A 19,197-nucleotide genomic window follows, 5' to 3' on the forward strand; every position below is an offset into this window, starting at 1 on the left:
TAAGTGGTTATTCAATAACCCAGGTTCCTTCTATCTTGTGGCTTTCCTTTTCTCATGTACCCTCCAAGATCAACATGTTCATCTGCCTTAAGCTAACTGAAAAAAAAAAATACAGAGGACCTCTCACAGGAGGATTTTATGTGACAGGCATGAAAATGGCACATGTCATTTCCTACCCCATCTCATTGATCAAAACTCAGTCACACGTTAACTATAACTGCAAGGGAGAATGGAACTTGTAGCCCAGCTGTTGTGTTAAAAGAAGAAGAAATGGCTCTGGAAGATAGCTAGCTTGGCTCTGCCATAATAGAATTTTCTCCTTTTCCACTTAGGGTTTCCCAAGAGGTATGATTTCCTAAGTGCCCTCGGCCAGCCTGCTTTTGGTGGATGCCTTCTTTCCCTTGCCACCTGGGATCACCTTCCATTGTATCCATACTTGCCACGCTGTAGGCTAAAGTAATCAAGATCCACAGACACTGGATTTCCTATCCTGTAGCAGAAGGCAATTTTCCAAGTTCTTGTTTCTATAGGAGGACCCACGTCATTTATAAAAGCTTGACTCTGGTACTGATTACACTTTTTGGGATGAGCCAACCTTTAATCTCAATAATAAACACAATGTTATATATGAAAAGAAAACTCAAACAGTAACAAGAAGAGTCAGTAAATCATACAACCTATGTCCAAGGTTGAAAACACAAAGCCCTTATACTTCTGAGTGAGTTACTTCATAAACATAATCATCAACAGCTAAGGTCAAACATACCAAGGATCAGAGGGTAAGTATTCCCGTAGTTTTCTCCCTTGCTTGAAGGCCAGATTACTGGGGACTACAGCTTCAAGTTTCTATGAAAAGTGATTACCCATCCTGTCTGTATAGGATAGCCTTCTCATCTCATGAGGCACACCTCAGAAGTATTTAAATCATACCATGAGCTCATTGGACCAGCTGGCCCACACAAGCACCTCTAAAGGACTTCAACTGTGATTTTCATCCCAGCAAATCTCATCTTCAAAGCAGAATGTTTCCCACCAAATATATCCAGGAATCTCAGTGCTATGTGGCCAGCTGCAATGAAAATTTGTTGCAAGATTTGGTATATCAATTAAAAACACAGTGTAACAACTAAACAGGAAGCAGTTTGGAAGAAAATTAGGCATCCTATTTATCTTTTCCTATGCCCTAGGTCTTCATGTCCAAAGAATTCAATGTATTTTTTATCTGTATCTGTATTATAATTCCCATGAACCCCTTCTTCAGTGAATATGTTCAAAATTTTATCATCACTAGGTAATATATATGGATAAGAGTGTATGGATAATGTCATAAAACATTCTCCTAGAGAGGTCTCATTTCTTATCAACAGGAACTTGTGCTTGAAGCACTGTTCAATTCATATAGACTTTACCATCTATTTATGAATATTCTGTATATCTCTTTGGAAATATAAACATTCCATCCAGGAGCAACAAAGACCCACAGATGTCACCCTAGAACTCTGCCAAGGACACTGCACCTGCTTCAGATGGATTCTTGGTTGTCAATAATTTTATACCAGGTTCTTCGGTCTTTACCCAGATTATATTTCATGAAGTAGAGGAAGCAGGTAAGAGTAAACTGTTTTTAGGTGAAAATAAGGCTGAATACAAACTGATGATATTTTGTCGTTTTTACAGTTCACACCCCAAAAAAACAGAGATTCCAGAAAATCAGTATCAGCAGGCTTGGTTATAAAATTAAATTAGTTAAGAGGGTAAATGGGAAAGATAATAGAAAAAAAAGAGCTTCCAAGGATGAAGGTGGTAGTTCCACTATGGATCAAGTCTTCAAGGATCAAAGATTACAGCAGGACACCGAGAGGAAAATAGTCTATTAAAAGCCATGAATGTTTGGCAATTAGCCAGTTAAGTCACAATTTTAATAGTCCATAAAAGCATCTGCAGCTGTGTAGGATCACATAACCCATAAAGAGGACATCAGGCATCTCTTCTCTAATTGCCAGGGCTGAATTCCAAAAACTAAGGAGATATTCAATGATCTCTTAGTTCAACGCTCCCACTTAAGGAGTACAAATTTGTTTCATGCCTCTTTTCTGGAATTCCACTTATGTTGAATTTTCAAGTAAATGTCATGATGATAGAAGCTGCTTTTGACTTCGATCCTTTCCATGAATCTGGGACACATGGCTGGGACACTAATACTGACAGATCCCTGCCTAGGTTGAAGAGGGATGAGTTTAAAATTATTGACTGAAAGTCACCAGGACATACAGTCATAGAGAGTTGTGGCTTCCATCATAAGCAGTCACTTGACAGAATGTCCATTTGTCTGTCCTTCTACACATCCATTAATCAATTGTTTATTAGAACTATCAGATGCTCATCAATACATTTAGCCACAGATGAAGGGGACTCAAAGGATGCCAGCAGAATGGGAGTTCTCAACGCAGCTGCAAAACAAGCCAAAAAGGACACAGAAATATTGACAAGTTACCACGATCAAGTGCAAACTGAATTCAGTGGATGAGGATGGTTAATGGAAGTTGAGGGAGAGGTATGAGAAGAAGGGAAAGTCTAATCATGAAAGGCTTCATCATGGAAATAAGATTAACAGTGATGGACAGTGAGGAAGTAGAGGGTCTTTCCAAATAGAGGCAACAGTTATCTTGGTTAACCATGGCTATCACAGGGTGGAAGCCTCTTTCAAAAACCTTATTGATTATTTCTGACTCTGTCTTAAGTTTTGGCTCCCATTTTCTTCAAGGAAGTCAACCTATCATGTAAAGTAAGCACACATTCACCAAGATTGAAAACCAAAGTTCTTCACTCTCACAAAGTGGATGTGGGTTGGCTAGACAAACACAAGCAGAGAGCTCCTCATGATTCAGAGATGCTGCAAAGGCATTATTGCACTTGGAGAGATATTTGAACATCTTAATTCTAAAAACCGCTTTTTATTAATTCCTCCACAAAATAAAGTCTACCATTCGAACATCAATCAGCTTTATGCCCATTTACTGAGAGTAACTATAATTGTGCCCTGCCATTATATAGACTGTTGTGAGTGACTGTACACGTAATTACATAATTGGGTTAAGCATTATGACCTTCTTCTGTTTGTCAGGCTCTATGGTGAATTGTCAAGCAGTTGATAATGAACGGCTACTCTAACCATTTACTCTTAAGAATTACATCCAAAATCTGGTGTTTGAGCCATATAACCAAAAATGTAGACTCTCTTTGTGAGGAACATTCTGATTTCCTTAAAACCACCTGATGGGTCAGTTTCAGAGGCATGAACCAAGTCCCTTAAGGAAACAGAAGAGAAGTCTGCATGGAGAGAAAAAAAATCTTTAAAATATTTTTAATAAACTTTTTAATTTCGAATAATTTTAGATTGAAGGAAAAGTTACAAAGATAGCACAAAGAGTTTCTTTATAACCGGTTGTTTTATTGTCAACATCTTATAATAGCCTGATACATTTGTCAAAACTAAAACACTGACATTGGTATATTATTGATTTCTTTGGTTTGAGACAGAATCTCACTCTGGTGCCCAAGCTGTAGTGCAGTGGTGCAAACTCAGCTCACTGCAACCTCTGCCTCTTGGGTTCAAGCAATTCTCCTGCCTCAGCCTCCCGAGTAGCTGGCACTACAGGCACCTGCCACAACACCCCGCTACATTTTGTATTTTCAGTAGAGATGGGATTGTGCCATGTTGACCAGGCTGGTCTCAAACTCCTGGCCTCAAGCCTTCCTCGGCCTCCCAAAGTGCTAGGATTATAAGGTGTGAGCCACCGCACCTGGCCTGGTACATTATCATTAACTAAACTCTGGACTTTACTGGATTTCACCAGCTTCACTAATGTCCTTGTTCCAATCCAATATCCCACCCAGTGTACCATGTTGCATGTGGTTGTTATCTCTCCCCAGTCTCCTCTGTTCTGTGGCAGTTTCTCAGTCTTCCTTTGTTGATAAAAAGAGTCAAACTCTGTAAAATATTTGAAGAGATTTGCTCTGAACCAAATACAAGTGACCAGTGGCCCATGACACAGCCCCAGGAGATCCTGAAAACATGCGCTTAAGGTGGTCAGGCTACAGCTTGGTTTTATATGCTTTAGGAAGACACAGGACATCAATCAATACATGTAAGATATACATTGGTTCGGTCCAGAAAGGTGAGACAACTAGAAGAAGGGGCTTCCAGGTCATAGGTGGATTCAAACATTTTCTGATTGGCAATTTATTGAAAGAGTTATTATCTAAAGGCCCAGGATCAATAGAAAGGAATGTCTTAGTTAAGACAAAGGGGTTCTGGGGTGGGCGTGGTGGCTCACGCCTGTAATCCCAGCACTTTGGGGGGCCGAGGCAGGTGGATCACCTCAGGTCAGAAGTTCGAGACCAGCCTGGCCAACATGATGAAACCCCGTATCTACTAAAAACACAAAAATTAGCCAGGCGTGGTGGCAGGCACCTGTAATTCCAGCTACTCAAGAGGCTAAGGCAGGAGAATTGTTTGAACCTGGGAGGCAGAGGTTGCAGTAAGCTGTGACTGTGCCACTGCACTCCAGCCTGGGCAACAAAGCAAGACTCTGTCTCAAAACAACAAAAACAAACAAAAGACAAAGGGGTTCTGGAGACCAAGGTTTTCTCATGCAGACAAAACCTCTATGTAACAGGCCTCAGATCTCTTACCAGACCTAATAAGGCGCCCGACTCTTCATTAATTCTCTCCTGGAGCAGGGAAAAGATCTAGAAAGGAATAGGGATTCTCTATAGAATTACAGATTTTCCCCACAATAGACAGCTTTTTGCTGGACCATTTCAAAATATGTCAAATACATATATTTTGGGATAAAATACTTTGATTTCTTTCAGGGTCTGCTATCTGTTATGTGATGCTATACTAGAGTCAGGCTGGAATTTGGTGTCTTATTGCTGTGAAAAGTCTATTTTGTCAGTCTTAAGATCTGTTTTAATGTTAATGCTGGTCAGCTGTGCCTGAATTCCAAAGGGAGGAGGGTATAATGAGACATGTTCAACTCCCACTTCCCATCATGGCCTGAACTAGTCTTTCAGATGAACTTTGGAAGGCTCTTGGCCAAGAGGAAGGGTCCATTCAGTTGGTTAAGGGGCTTAAAATTTTACTTTTGGTTTACACCTTTTTTCCACAACCTTGACAGTATTGAGGAGTAGTGAAAAGGTAACTTGTAGAATGGCCCCCAATTGGATTAGTCTGATTTTTTTTTTTATTAGACGAGGATGATGGACCTTCAGAGGTCCTTTCCATTATATATCCAGGGTTAGTGAGAAACACATGATGTCGCTGATGATGCCTTCACTTGGTTTATCACTTAAGTGATGCATGCCATGTTTCTGCACTGTGACGTTATTTTTGCTCTCTATACTCTGTTTCTTGGAAGGCAGTCACTATGTCTAGCCCACACTTGAGAAGAAGGAGTAGAATTAAGCACTATCACTTGGAGGGGTAGTATCTACACATATTCTTTAAATCCTTGAAGTTTGAAGGAGAATTACATTTGGTTCCATCAGTTTTCATGGGGATATCCACATTCTCCTCCATCCTATTTTTCATGATCACATGCCCATTACTTCGTTTGGAACAGGACCCTGTACAACACTCACTCTGTCAGAAACTCCCATGACCAAGTCGGGAAACGGACAATATCCTGTTGCTCCAATGACTATTTTCCATCAGCAGTGGATTCTGGCTGCTGAGAGGTGAAGGGGAAGAAACTTGGAGACAGTTCCTTGGAGGGAGAGCACACATTCAAACGCAAATGTGTGTAGTAATTAGGTATGATGGGCTGTAATTTTCTGACTTCCTTGTGCAAAGCAAATTGCTTTTTGAGTTGAAATGTTCTCTGGCTTTCTTTCCCTTAAGTTTGGCCTTGTATGAAAGTCCTCCTTTTCAAAAAGCCAAATTTGTTTCATTTTATCTTATAACTAAATTAATGCTAATTGCACAATGACTACATTAGGCAACACTGAAGTACACCACATTGTGGAACGAAAATTCATCTGTCAACCTGAAAAGCATAAGTAAACCTAAGAGTGTGTTCAAAGATTAACCTCTGAGAGGCTGCCTTTCAGAATTATGCTGGTTGAGACAGGGCTGCAGAACACTAGGCCTTCTGGCTGTCAACACAGGAGACACTTTTAGAAATGTGGGTTCTTCTTAGAATCCATGAGGATTCTCCAAACAGATCAGAAACTCAGACTTTAGTTCTTTAATATGACTATTGTCAAATACTTGAATCATCCCTACAACTTGCAAATGAGGAAGTTTCTAATCTTTTTGGTTTCTTAAATACATCCAGGGACAAGGAACTTAGCACCTCCCAAAGCAGCGAACACTACTGTTTGAAACTCTAATCTTAAATAAGATCCCTTTTAGACCTATTTCTTTGTGATTTGTACATTTACATATTTGCCTAATCTCTATTTAAAGGGGATGATTAAATTTGTTTTAAAAATAACCCACACTGATGTATATTTTTGGCATAGAAAAATATCTGGGAAAGTAGATGTCAATAGTTGTTATTCCTTAATAGTAAAATGACAAATTATTTTTGCTTATTCAATTTTCAATTGTTCTAAAATGACCATAGACCCTTTCTATAATAAAAAATGATAAAAGCAGGCCAAGCACAGCAGCTCACACCTGTAATCCCAGAACTTTGGGAGATTGAGGCGGGCAGATCACCTGAGGTCAGGAGTTCGAGACCAGCCTGGCCAACATGGTGAAACCCTGTCTCTACTAAAAAATACAAATATTAGGCAGGTATGGTGGTGCATGCCTGTAGTCCCAGCTACTCAGGAGGCTGAGGCAGGAGAATCACTTGAACCCAGGAAGCAGAGGTTGCAGTGAGTTGGGATCATGCCACTGCACTCCAGCCTGGGCAACAGAGTGGGACTCCATCTTACCAAAAAAAAAAAAAAAATCCATAAAAGCAAAGAAGAACATAAAGGGAAAGGGAGAGGGAAGTAGGTAGTAGGAACTACATGAGCCCAAAATGTCTTATATCCTTAGGGCAGGAACCAGAAACACATTTATTATGCCAAGGAGATATTTCTATAGCAATTAATGTTCCTGTCTTCTATTTTACTCATTTTTGCATTGAACCAAAAGAGCTTTATTGAGAAACAAAAATGTGCCAAGGGTTCTGCTAGTCACTAGGGATCCACAATTAGTGAGAAACAATTTGTGCCAGTGGCACAATGGTGGAAACAGACCCACAAACAGAGAAGTGCAAGCTGTTCTGCAGTGGAGGTGGCTCACGGCCACTGCATCTACCCATGCACCTTGTGCTCTTCTCCATGAGGCCAGGTCTAAGAGGGAGGGCACATCTACCATCACAATCAGTATTGATTTGCATACTTAATACAATTTTTTAGCATTTGACAAAGTGTCTCCAGGAGACACCATCTTCTCGCTGACAGACAAGTATACTGTAGGTTAATAGGCATCCTGAAGACAGGCTCACTGAGTACTATGGTAACATTAGGAGTGACTTAGCTTTGCATTAAGAGCAAGGAGAGTGTTGCAAAGACAAGGCTGGGGAGAGAATGCTGGAACTTTGCCTTAAAGCCAATAGGTGTTCATCTATCAAGTAAACAAGGTAAAAGAACACGGCAACATATCTTAGGGCCCCAAGTACATGCAGGGGAGAGCAAAAGATGACCTGGGAAGGCAGGCCTTAATGGGAGTTTAGATTTTATCCTACAGGCAATGGCAGCCTGTATATTTGAGGCTTTGTTTCTTGTGTTCAGTATATTAAAGGAAAAATGAGTACTTGAATGTGTCAGGCCTCTGAGCCCAAGCTAAGCCATGTATCCCCTGTGACCTGCACATATACATCCAGATGGCCTGAAGCAATTGAAGATCCACAAAAGAAGTGAAAATAGCCTTAACTGATGACCTTCCACCATTGTGATCTGTTTCTGCCCCACCCTAACTGATCAATGTACTTTGTAATCTCCCCCACCCTTAAGAAGGTTCTTTGTAATTCTCCCCACTCTTGAGAATGTACTTTGTGAGATCCACCTGCTGCCCGCAAAACATTGCTCCTAACTCCACCACCTATCCCCAAACCTGTAAGAACTAATGATAATCCCACCACCCTTTTCTGACTCTCTTTTCGAATTCAGCCTACCTGCACCCAGGTGAAATAAACAGCCTTGTTGCTCACACAAAGCCTGTTTGGTGGTCTCTTCACAAGAAGTGAGTGTGAGAATGAATGAATAATGTGTACATGAATGAATGGAAATCGAGTTAGTTTATAAATAGTTAACAGATATTTAGATTTGATGCTGAGAACAGATTATGGACAAATTCTTTTCTTCCATGGCTTTCTTCAGGCACCACGCAAATCCTTCTACCTTTGTCCCTTGTGGGGAGCCATCCACAGGGATAGAATTAAAAGTGATGTGTGGCAAACTGTGCAGCTACTTGGACCCCACAACCAGGAGATACCTGCAGTCTGCACAGTCATACTGGACAACTTTTTGTCTACTAGTTTCCACATACAGACAAACATGCAAATACACACACACACACACACACACACACACAAACTACTTTTCTGAGATATGCTCTTCCATTTTTATACCACCTGGCCATTGTGGGGGCAATCATGCTTCTATAGTTTTAACCTCCCCATTAGCCCCAGTTAATGGGTCCAGGGGTGGGCAGCTCATTTAAGCTGGGTCAATCATTATCACGACTATTGAATCTGGTGTCTCTTCAGGTGCCTTGACAGTATCATGCTGAACTCAGCAACTGTTGGCAGTATTGGAGCCAGAAGAAGGCCATCTGTAGCAAGAAGGAAAAGTGAACTGAGGTGTGCAAAAAAAAAGCAAAGACAAAAATCTGCGTGAGTCCTACCTACACTTAAGCACTGGTTCCAGTTCACTCAGGAGACACAGACTCACTTTAGCGTCTGGTGAGGAACCTTTGTATCACTGTAATAAATTCTCTTTTATATGTAAACTGGAATTGAATTATATTAGCTTTACTAAACCCAGAGTGTGGTTTAAGTGGAGTTGGTCGAAATTCAGAACTAGGCTTTAGTTACTTGCAACAAAATGAGTCCTAATCAAGCCAATAGTCTAGAGAAAGGAGCAAGCACTTTGGACCCTGTGGGTTTAAATCTTGGTATCGACACTTACTAGCTATGCATCCCTTGTGTGCCCTCTCAGGGACTCTCAGGGTATTACATAATACACACTCACAGTTTTGCTGTGGCAGCTTGAAATCATGTCTATAAAGTCCCGGGTACCCTGTCTGGTAAGTAGTGGATGTTATATAAATGGGAGTTGCTATTATTATGCTTATGCCAAGAGACCCTTTTTAGCACAATACATGAGAAATTGACAGGTTCATGGTTAATTATTACCATAAATTTGCCTTCTAGTCCCACCTCCCCACCCCGCTCAAAAAAAGCTTTAGCTAAGTCTCCTTACCCTTGTTTGACTGCATTATAAACAGAATCCAAGAGAAGAAGAACTCCCATTTCCTGCCCCATCACCTCCCTTAATGACTGAGCCTCCAGGAAAGCATTCTTACTTATTATGAATGTAACAAAAAGACACTGGGTTCTAGATTTTTATGAGCATATTTTTAACCTCTGCACCTGCTCTCCAATGCTGTACTCAAACAGAAGTTCCTAGAGCAACCAAATAAAGGATATTTAAGATGCAACTTCTCGTTGCCTTTGTTTTTGAAGTGTAATTATAATGTTGTCATTGGTGCTGATTTCCAGAGGGCCAACAGTGTACGTGGTGCTGTAGAGTTCTTGCGAAGACAGCCTTTCATGAGCATAAACACAGGGGAGACGTGTCTTGAATACAATTACTTTTGTTCTTTGAAATCCTACCTGTCAATTTGAACTTTTAATAATTTTCTTCTCATTCTCCTCTACCAGCCTTTACTCCAGAGAAAAGCAAAGGGAGAAAGACAAGATGAACTAGGGCTCCCCTAGTTCATCTCAATGAGAGTCTCCTTTTAAAGCCCTTGGCAGCACCTTTAAAAATGGAACTGAGTCCACATAGGAAAAGGTGAGAGCCATCTCTTGAAAGAGAGAATTTCTGAGAAGAAACATTATATCGACACCCAGGAGAAAGGTAACAATGTCAGTGTAACAAGAAATTCAGAGATAGCAGTTTAATATGACAGCACAAACACTGGAAAAAGGAGAGACTTCAAATCAAGAAGATACCAAACTAAGATCAGCAGAGCAACTCTTGACAGTTATTCTTCTTGTGCCAGAAGCTCACTAATGGAGTTATACATAACCTTTCTCAACTACAGACTCCCACACCCATCCAAATCACCAAATCACAGGTCCTGGGGTTGGATTGCAGGTATGTGAATTTTTTAAAACCATGACATTCTTCTATCATCTCTAATCACATTAGGCTTAGTTGTTGTTGGTTTTTTTTTTTTTTTTTTTTTCTGTGAAAACCTAGATAAAGAAAAAACTGAAGGATTATGTGTCCCATTTGATGATCAGGAGGGAAACTTTTGATTAAAACAAGTCAAGAAGAGTTTCAAATACCTCTTGTGCACACTTGAAGCGTTAATCATTGCACATTATACATTGTTTGATATGCACTAAAACACATTCCGAGCCTTGGTTTCCTCATCTATAAAATAGAGATAATTCTTACTTTGGAGGCTTTAGTGAGAATTAAATGAGATAATTGTGTAAAGTATCTAGGTCATAGAAGTTACAAAACTTGCTCAACAAAACAGTCACAGGGAAAATTGGAAATTATAGGTAGGTCAATCAGATGCCAAATAGACCTCATTTTAGGCTTTATTCCTTACATACTCAGACTTCTTCTGAAAAACAAATTCTCAAATAATGAGAAATAAAAGAAAACAAAGCCCGTCAGGAGAGCAGAGACTGCTGGTTTCTCTCCCCTTTTCCCTTAGTAACAGACCAATTTTAGTGGGGATTCCCAGCAGCCATCCCAGAGCCCGGGGTGTTCTTAAGGCAGGTAATCATGCATCACATTAGGATGGAAGGAAACCAGAGCCATGAGTGTGGAGCCCCAGAACACTCACCTCCAGATTTCTTTAAATAAAGAAATAGAATTCCTTTATTCTTAAATAAAGAAATAGAATTCCTTTATTCTTAAATAAAGGAATAAAATAGTGATTTTAGTTCCCATCATCCATAGTCAAATCTAATTCTAATCAATACAATCACACAGGAAAACTCTTCAATAAGACTTTGATGATGACCATTGATAGATCACTAAGCAACTGGCCTAAGTAACATGAAAACACGTAAAAAAAAAAAGTGTTTCTGAGGCCAGATGAAGAAAGATGCTTGATTGTCAACTGTATTAGGGTTGTCTTGAGAATCAGAACCAGAGAGAGAGATTTATTGTGATAATTGGCTCATGTAATTATGGAGGTTGAGAAGTCCCATGACCTGTCATCTGCAACCTGGAGAAGCTCATATAATTCAGTCTAAGTCCAAAGTTCTAAGAACCAGGGAAGCTGACTGTGTAACTCCTAGTTGAATGTGAAGACCTGAGATATTGGAGGTAGGGGTTGCTCTGCTTGTGTAAGTCCCAGAATGTGAAGGCCAGAGAACCAGAAGCTCCAATGTCCCAGCTCAAAAAGAGAGAGTAAGTTCATCATTCCTCTGTCTTTGTGTTGTATTCGGGCCCACAACAGATTAGACTATGCCCATTCACATTGATGAAAGTGGATCTTCTCTACTCAGCCTACTGAACCAAATGCTCATCTCTCCTGGAAACACTCCCGCAGAAATAATGCTTTACCAGCTACCTGGACATCCCTTAGCCCACTCAGGTTGACACATGAATTAGCCATCACATCAACAAAGTAACTGGAATAAACAAATAGTCCTTCGGCTTTAGCACTAGAGAGAACTAAGATTCAAACCCAGCTCTAATACTTAACTGGCTGTGTAATCCTAAGCAAGTTATTTTAATCTTTCTGAGCCTTACATTTTTGTTCTTGATTGGTTGGTTGCTTGTGTTTTGCTCTAGCTGAAATTGCCTAGAGCAATACTCACAAAACAGAGCTGAAATGAAGTTTAAATTAAATGAGAGAACAAATGCAAATAACATAGCACAATGGCACTCAATACCTTCTAGGTTTCCTGCCTATTTTAGTGATATGGTCAATTTTATTATTGTTCCCAACTGTTTACTATCCTTCCTATAAAATAATTTTAGTTGGAAAAGTGACATGATCTGACTTAAATACCAACCTCGTGTATTTGGATGACATGACTGAAATTTTCTGAGAGAGAAATGAGTCCTACTAATAACAGGAGAGTAGGTATAAAGCAGAGCTGTCCCAGAAGGCCGAAATGCTTGGTCGTCCTGGATAGATGAGTCTGGAGTTTCATGGACAAGTCAGGACCAGAGATATAGCTGGGACATCATTGCCCTTGACATACACACGGTATGGGACTGAGGAAGACGCCCTAGGAAATTACACAGGGAAAAGAAGAAAGAGAACCTGAGAGATAGCCTTGAGTTTCCAGTGTTGACAAGTCGACAGAAAATGAGGCGCCAATGAGAAGACTGAAGAGGAGCAGCAGTCCTTACTCCAGAGCACCAGACGTTGGAAGGTGACTAAGTGGTATCTGGGAGTAAGTATAAATAATTCTGAGCATTTCACTACCTCTAGCCTTCACAAAAATCACAATATTGTCATTCAAAGGTCCTTCATTTCAAACAACAGTGATCACAATGATATTTCTGATATGTTCTTCTTCTAAGTTACAGAGAACAGAGAATTTTTTTTTCTTAAGAAAAAGAAAGAAATAGCCAATAAAGTAAAGATTGGGCAGGAAACGCACATCGTGCTATGTTTATACTCTAGCACAACCTAGTGGTACTGTTTTTTAGCAGGCAGGTCTAGACTAGAATAAAGTGGATGTTGCTGTTAAAATTTCATCTTCACAGTCACGATCCACCTCTGTGACTTTATGTTACTCCCCTGGATCATGGGATTAGAAGCAAAATGGATGTCACAATGCTACCTAGACGGCTCAAACATCCTTCAAGAGGGATATTTTTAGGAAAACAAAAGTGTCTGATTGTGTCATTTTGAGATCCCAGTATCTATTTTTTAGCTGTCAAGATATGACCTCAGGTCTTCCTCACTTGAGGTACCAGGCAGTGTTTATCCATAACCCAATGGTGAAGAGTTAGCACCACTAGCAGCCACAATTTTTTCAACCCTTTTCACATGAGAGCATATCATGAAGTTCAATAAAGACATTCTGACAAAAGAGTCAAATTCACTGACAGCTCAGGCTACTCTGACAATGAATCTCATCAGAACGAGGCTCCAAGTGAATTCACTGAGAAACAGACTTGTAGGGTTGGACCTCAGCATCTCGTGACGGAATACGAATTGGCATGCATGTAAACAGTTCTGAAGTGGGTAAGCGTGGTGTGTGTTGTCATTTGCACCAAGCTCAGCTAGCGTACAGTTGTGTTATTGGCCGCATTCTACTACGTGGAACCCTTAAGCCAGCAAGGCCTACAACTTCAACAGGATTCATATGCATGGAATTGTGACATCGGTGAAAAAACACTCTTCCTGGCATCTCCCAGACTTTTTGTTTTAGAGGTTAAAATCTTGGAAAGGGACTCCCATCATGGAAGTACGATATCTACATCATATTGATGCTGAGTCAGCATTTGGGCCATAAGGAGCTAAGTTCCTATTGTTTCTCACAAACGCAGGGCCCTAGGAGTCCCACTAGATCTACAACAGAGAGTGTCTTCTGCAGACAGGCACACACAAGCAGACCAGAGTAGGTGACACAGGCCACCTCCCACAAGTTCATTTGGAAGTGACACCTCTGAGTTCTTCCTTCTGGACCCCTTGCCAAGGCAGAGTGCAGACTCACCTCCCCCAAGGGTCCAAGGCTGAAGACACAGAGCCACTATCAAATAGCCAGTTGCAGGTTTTAAATATAACATCATCTTAATATTTCAAGTGGGAAAATGGCAAACATCTTATATATAAAGAGTCCCTTAGTTGGATTGTTCAATAAGACTAGAAACAGCTATTGGATTCCTATTTCAGACAGGTTGATAAATAATTTCTATTTGTTAAGCCTCAGTTATTAACAAATATAGTCCTTGAAATGTCACTGGTAACTCACATATTTTATTTCAAGTGTAGTTAATGACTTATGTGTAGAATGCTCTTAATTGTTTTTTGGCTCCACAGTAATTCCCAGTATTTTCAAAGAACCAATATAACACACAGCATCTTATAAACAAATATTACCAATCTTTCCTTTGGGGCATGGAGAATAAGCACTGTAAAGTTGGGTCGTTTTTCTTAGACTACCTAGCAAGTTTGAGGAAGGGCTAGAAAGCTCAAACTTGCCTAGTAGTAAAATGGTACTACTGGGAAGTGGCATTCCCTATTTGTTCACTTCACATAGTGAGCACCTGTGATGGACAAGTGACTGTGTTAGGTGTGGCACGGCATTATAGGGTAAAGAAGAAACTTTCCTTGCCTTTTAGGAGCTTAAAACCTAGGATGGGGCATGATAATGCAGGTACTCAAATAGCTCAAATGAAAGGCAGGTGAAAGAGGTGAAAGGTGGGCCGGGTGCAGTGGCTCACACCTGTAATCCTAGCACTTTGGGAGGCCAAGGCCGGTGGATTACCTGAAGTCAGGAGCTCAAGACCAGCCTGGCCAACATGGTGAAACCCCATCTCTACTAAAAATACAAAAGAGCCAGGTGTGGTGGCAGGCACCTATAATCCTAGCTACTCGGGAGACTGAGGCAGGAGAATCGCTTGAACCCAGGAGGCAGAGGTTGCAGCGAGCCAAGATCATGCCACTGCACTCCAGCCTGGGCAACAGAGTAAGACTCAGTCTCAAAAAATAAAAATTAAAAAATTAAAAACTTTCAAAAATAAAAAAAAAAAACAGAAAGAAAAGAAAAGAAAAAGAAAAAGAAAAAATAAAGAGGTGAAAGGTACTGAACAAAAACTAAGAAGGCTGAGAGCCAACTCTGAGGTAACAGCTGAGAACTGAAGCAGAAAAGCCAAAATCCGCCCCAGTCCCATTGCTGATAGACTCACCATTTACTAACAGAGACACTATTCCTCCTTTTAGATCGTTTCTTCATTTTTCCAGTGGGAGGCATGTTTTTGAAGAGTGAGAACAAAAGATAATGTTTTTAAAAATCTGACCCTAGTGTTTTAAGGGGAATTTTCCTAAAGTAAAACTTTCCCTTACCTAAAAGAAATAACAGGCAATTTACAAAAGTAGAAATTCAAATAGATAATGGGCTTATGTTTTTAAAAATTCAATTACGTTAGTAATCAAAGAAATGCAAATTAAAATGAATTACCATCTTTCTCCTCTCAAATGGGGAGAGATTTAAAAGCCTGATAAAGTCCGGCCCTGGTGAGGGTGAGAAGAAATAGGCATTATCGTACACTGCTGAAGAGAGTGTAAATTGCTACAACTTTCCTGGATGGGTAATTCAGAAATACTTAATCAAAAGCCTTTAAAATGTGCAGACCCTTTGACCCAACAATTTTACTGCAATTATTCCCAAGGGATGGAGACAAACATCTATTTGCGAAGATCCTCATCACTTCATCACTGTTGCTAATTGTGAAAAATTGAAAACACTCTAAATGCCTAACATTAAACAAATTGCCATAATACAATGGAATAATGTTCAATCATTGATAATAATGTTGTTGTAGGACATTTTTATTAATGTGAGAAGATATTCATGTTATAGTGTTAAATATACAAAAATATATGTGTAGCATGTCCTTTTTTGTTTAAACATGCATATATATGGATAAATGCAAAGAACAAGATGTGGAATGACAAATTCCCATACATCATTATCAGCCTTTGTATCAGTACAGAGTTCCCCAGCCTTTTTGACACCAGGGACTAGTTTTGTGGAAGACAATTTTTTCACTGACAGGGTGGGTGTGGGGTGGTAGTTTTGAGTAGATTCAAGCACATTACATTTATTGTGTACTTTATTTTCTATTATTATTACATTATAATATATAATGAAATAATTATACAACTCACCATAATGTAGAATCAGTGGGAACCCTGAGCTTGTTTTCGTGCAACTAGACAGTTCCATGTGGGGGAGTTGGGGAACAATGACAGATCATCAGGCATTAGATTCTCATAAGGAGAGCGCAACCTAAATCCCTCACAGGCGCAGTTCACGACAGGGCTCGTGCTCCTATGAGAATCTAATGCCACTGCTAATCTGACAGGAGGCAGAGCTCAGGTGGTAATGTGAGAGATAGGGAGTGGCTGTAAATACAGATGAAGCTCTGCTTACTTGCCTACTGCTCATCTCCTGCTGTGCAGCCTGGTTCCTAACATGGCCTTGTTCCTATCAGTCTGTGGCCCAGGGGTTGGAGACCCGTGTATCAGTGGACAGTCTCTATTTGCCAGCAGTTCCAGATTAACAAGTAAGTACATGCCTTTTGATATTACACAAGTGTTTTCCCAACTTGATCTCCCAGGAAACTTCTACTGGGTCTTCAAAATGTAATTCAAATTTCATTTCTTTTCTGAGTACCTCTGTCCCACTCATACCAAAGATAGCAGGCCAAGGGAAACAGCCACGAGGTTTCAGCTTCAACAACAGTTGTTCCTTGCCTGTGTGTTAGCCTCTGTGCTTGGAAAGGCAAAAGCTTTCCCCATCTCTACCTTGACACCCAATTCCAAAATAGATACAAACATTCAGAAAAAGAAATTTCCTCTCTGGTCACTCTTCTAGCAGCTGAATTTATTCTACATAACACACACACATACACCAGAATCTTGGCTATTCCCAGGACTTCCTTGAAGCAGCATTCAAAGTACATACTGCCCAAGCAGGACTAGTCACTACCCACCTTTCTCCCATTTCCAGTCCATCCATCAAAGGAGAGGAATCAAAGGCCAAGAGGTAAAGAGAGAAGGTCATGGAATCCTCCCAAACTTACAGTCTGACTTCTAGGGACCTCAAAAACAGGAGATGCTTAGGACCAACCAGAGAATTGGCCTGAGCCCAGCTGCCTCCAGGCAATTCTCCTCCTGCTCTAGATGGCTTTCAAAAGAGAAATGCCTGGGTAAGTCATTCAGACAGCTCAGTTCTCTACTCATGCCTCACCCCTGGGAGAATAAAAGATAGACCTGTCACATTGGTCACTGTAGCAATACTAGGTGGTACAGAGCTTTCATAGCTTGGCTGTATTGGGAAAACTCAGGATTTGTTTGCTAAACAAACCTCTGCTGGAGGAGAAAGTGGGAGGAGAAAGTGGGAGGAGAAAGTGGGAGGAGGGATGGTCCTTAATGCAGGAATAACAATTTCCTCTTGCTCTTCTCCATCTGCCCTGACACTGCTAGGCTTGTTCAGAAAGTGTTCACAGAATCACACATCGTTATGGAACATTACACATCCCCTAATTTGAACTTCTCACTTTAAAGATGGGAAATCCAGGTCCATAAAAAATAAAATGATTAACCTTAGGTCACACAGCTAGTTCTTGAGCAAACTGGTGGCCCAGTTCTACTAGAGTTGGCCCTTGGATAGCATGGGTTTGAACTGTGCAGGTCCACTTATACATGGATTTTCTTCCCCCACTGCCACCACTGAGACAGCAAGACTAATCCCTCCTCTTCCTTCTCTTTATCAACCTACTCAAAGTAAAGATGAGGATGAAGACCTTTAAGATGATCCACTCCCACTTAATAAATATATTTTTCTTTCTTATAATTTTTAATAACACTTTGTTTTCTCTAGCTTTGTTGTAAGAATACACTATACAATACATATAACATACAACATATGTGTTACTCCACTGTTTACATTATCAGTAAGGCTTCCAGTCAACAATAGGCTATTAGAATTTAAGTTTAGGGGAGCCAAAACTTATACATGGATTTTCTACTGCATAGGGGTCAGTACCCCTAACCTCCAACGTTGTTTAAGGGTCAACTGTAATTTTCTCCTCAGTGCTATTTGTCACTATCAGAGGTAGAGTTACCATAAATCTTATGCAGCTAAAGCTTTGGAGTCCCTTACTTGCATGGGATTCTTTCAATACCTGACGGGGTCCCAGTCATGTGTTTACACAGGCATATGATTTTGTACCACTAGCAGGAGGAAGGTATTTTAGCCACAATTAAGATTCCTGTGTGGGTGGTATTGGAGTTGAGTTGAGGATCTATTTAGCTTGGGTTTAATGAAATTTATTTGTATGATTTGCAGGAACTTTTGTGGATAACTAAGTTACTGTTGGCCATCTGATTGCAGCAATGGCTTCTAGGAGCATCACGACCTGTGCAGACTCACCAGCATCATAACACGAAGGTCCCATGATCATGAGCACATTGCCTTCAGTGTCTAGCACTGGATGTGAGCCATGGAGGAGAAATGCAGCATGCAATGGACAGAGCTGGAATCTGCTTTATCAAATGCTCTTTCAAAACTCACAGCTCTTAAAAGAAGCTTGATAGAAGTTTTCTCAAATTTGACAATAATCCCAAATGTTTACTTGATATTACCCCAAAAAAACAAATTGTGGAGCTGAAAGAAATTTTTCTTTAATTGTCAGTAGCAAAAAACAAATTTTGATCAACCATGCTACAGAAGAGGTTGAATTATCCTTATTTTCTCTATAGAAAATGGTATTATATAAAATGTCATATGAATAGAGCAATCAAAGAAAATTCAGCCAAAAATGATGTGAGAAAAAAGGATTATAAAGCAATGCCAGGAAGTCAATTTAAAAATACATTATTCTTCTGATTTTGTGAAGCTTTAGTATTTGTCAGCTTTTTAAAAATCATTGCTTTGTAAAAGTTTCTTATTCTAGATAAGTGTCCTTATTCATACTTAATTTTGTATTTGTAGTTTTGTATTATTCCCCTTAAAGAGAGATCCAAGGTTGTATAAGCTTCAGGCCCCCCAGAACCTAGGTCTACCCCTGATTATTATTATTGCAGTACTGTATTTTACATTAATAGTAATATTTAATGAGTACCTACTAGGTATACCAAGGAGCTGTAGTTGGTTGCCTGAAAGTATAAAATGAAAGGAGTTCATTTTATACTTTCAGGCAATCTATATCCATTCTACAGCCAGAGATGTTTAATCAAAAAAGAGAAGG

The 19,197-nt window shown here is 40.0% G+C and overlaps 1 long non-coding RNA gene across 1 annotated transcript in view; it reads left to right on the plus strand.

Moving 5' to 3' along the window:
- Window positions 1–11,550: 11,550 nt before the first annotated feature.
- LOC119620315 (uncharacterized) overlaps window positions 11,551–19,197 on the plus strand; it is a 33,795-nt gene continuing 26,148 nt past the window's right edge. The window contains exons 1-2 of the long non-coding RNA XR_005236852.2: window positions 11,551–11,664; window positions 18,355–18,443. This is a non-coding gene — a long non-coding RNA (uncharacterized lncRNA). The remainder of the gene's footprint in view (window positions 11,665–18,354; window positions 18,444–19,197) is intronic.

This window comes from Chlorocebus sabaeus, chromosome 29 (assembly GCF_047675955.1).
Source record: "Chlorocebus sabaeus isolate Y175 chromosome 29, mChlSab1.0.hap1, whole genome shotgun sequence".
Classification (NCBI taxonomy): Eukaryota; Metazoa; Chordata; class Mammalia; order Primates; family Cercopithecidae; genus Chlorocebus; species Chlorocebus sabaeus.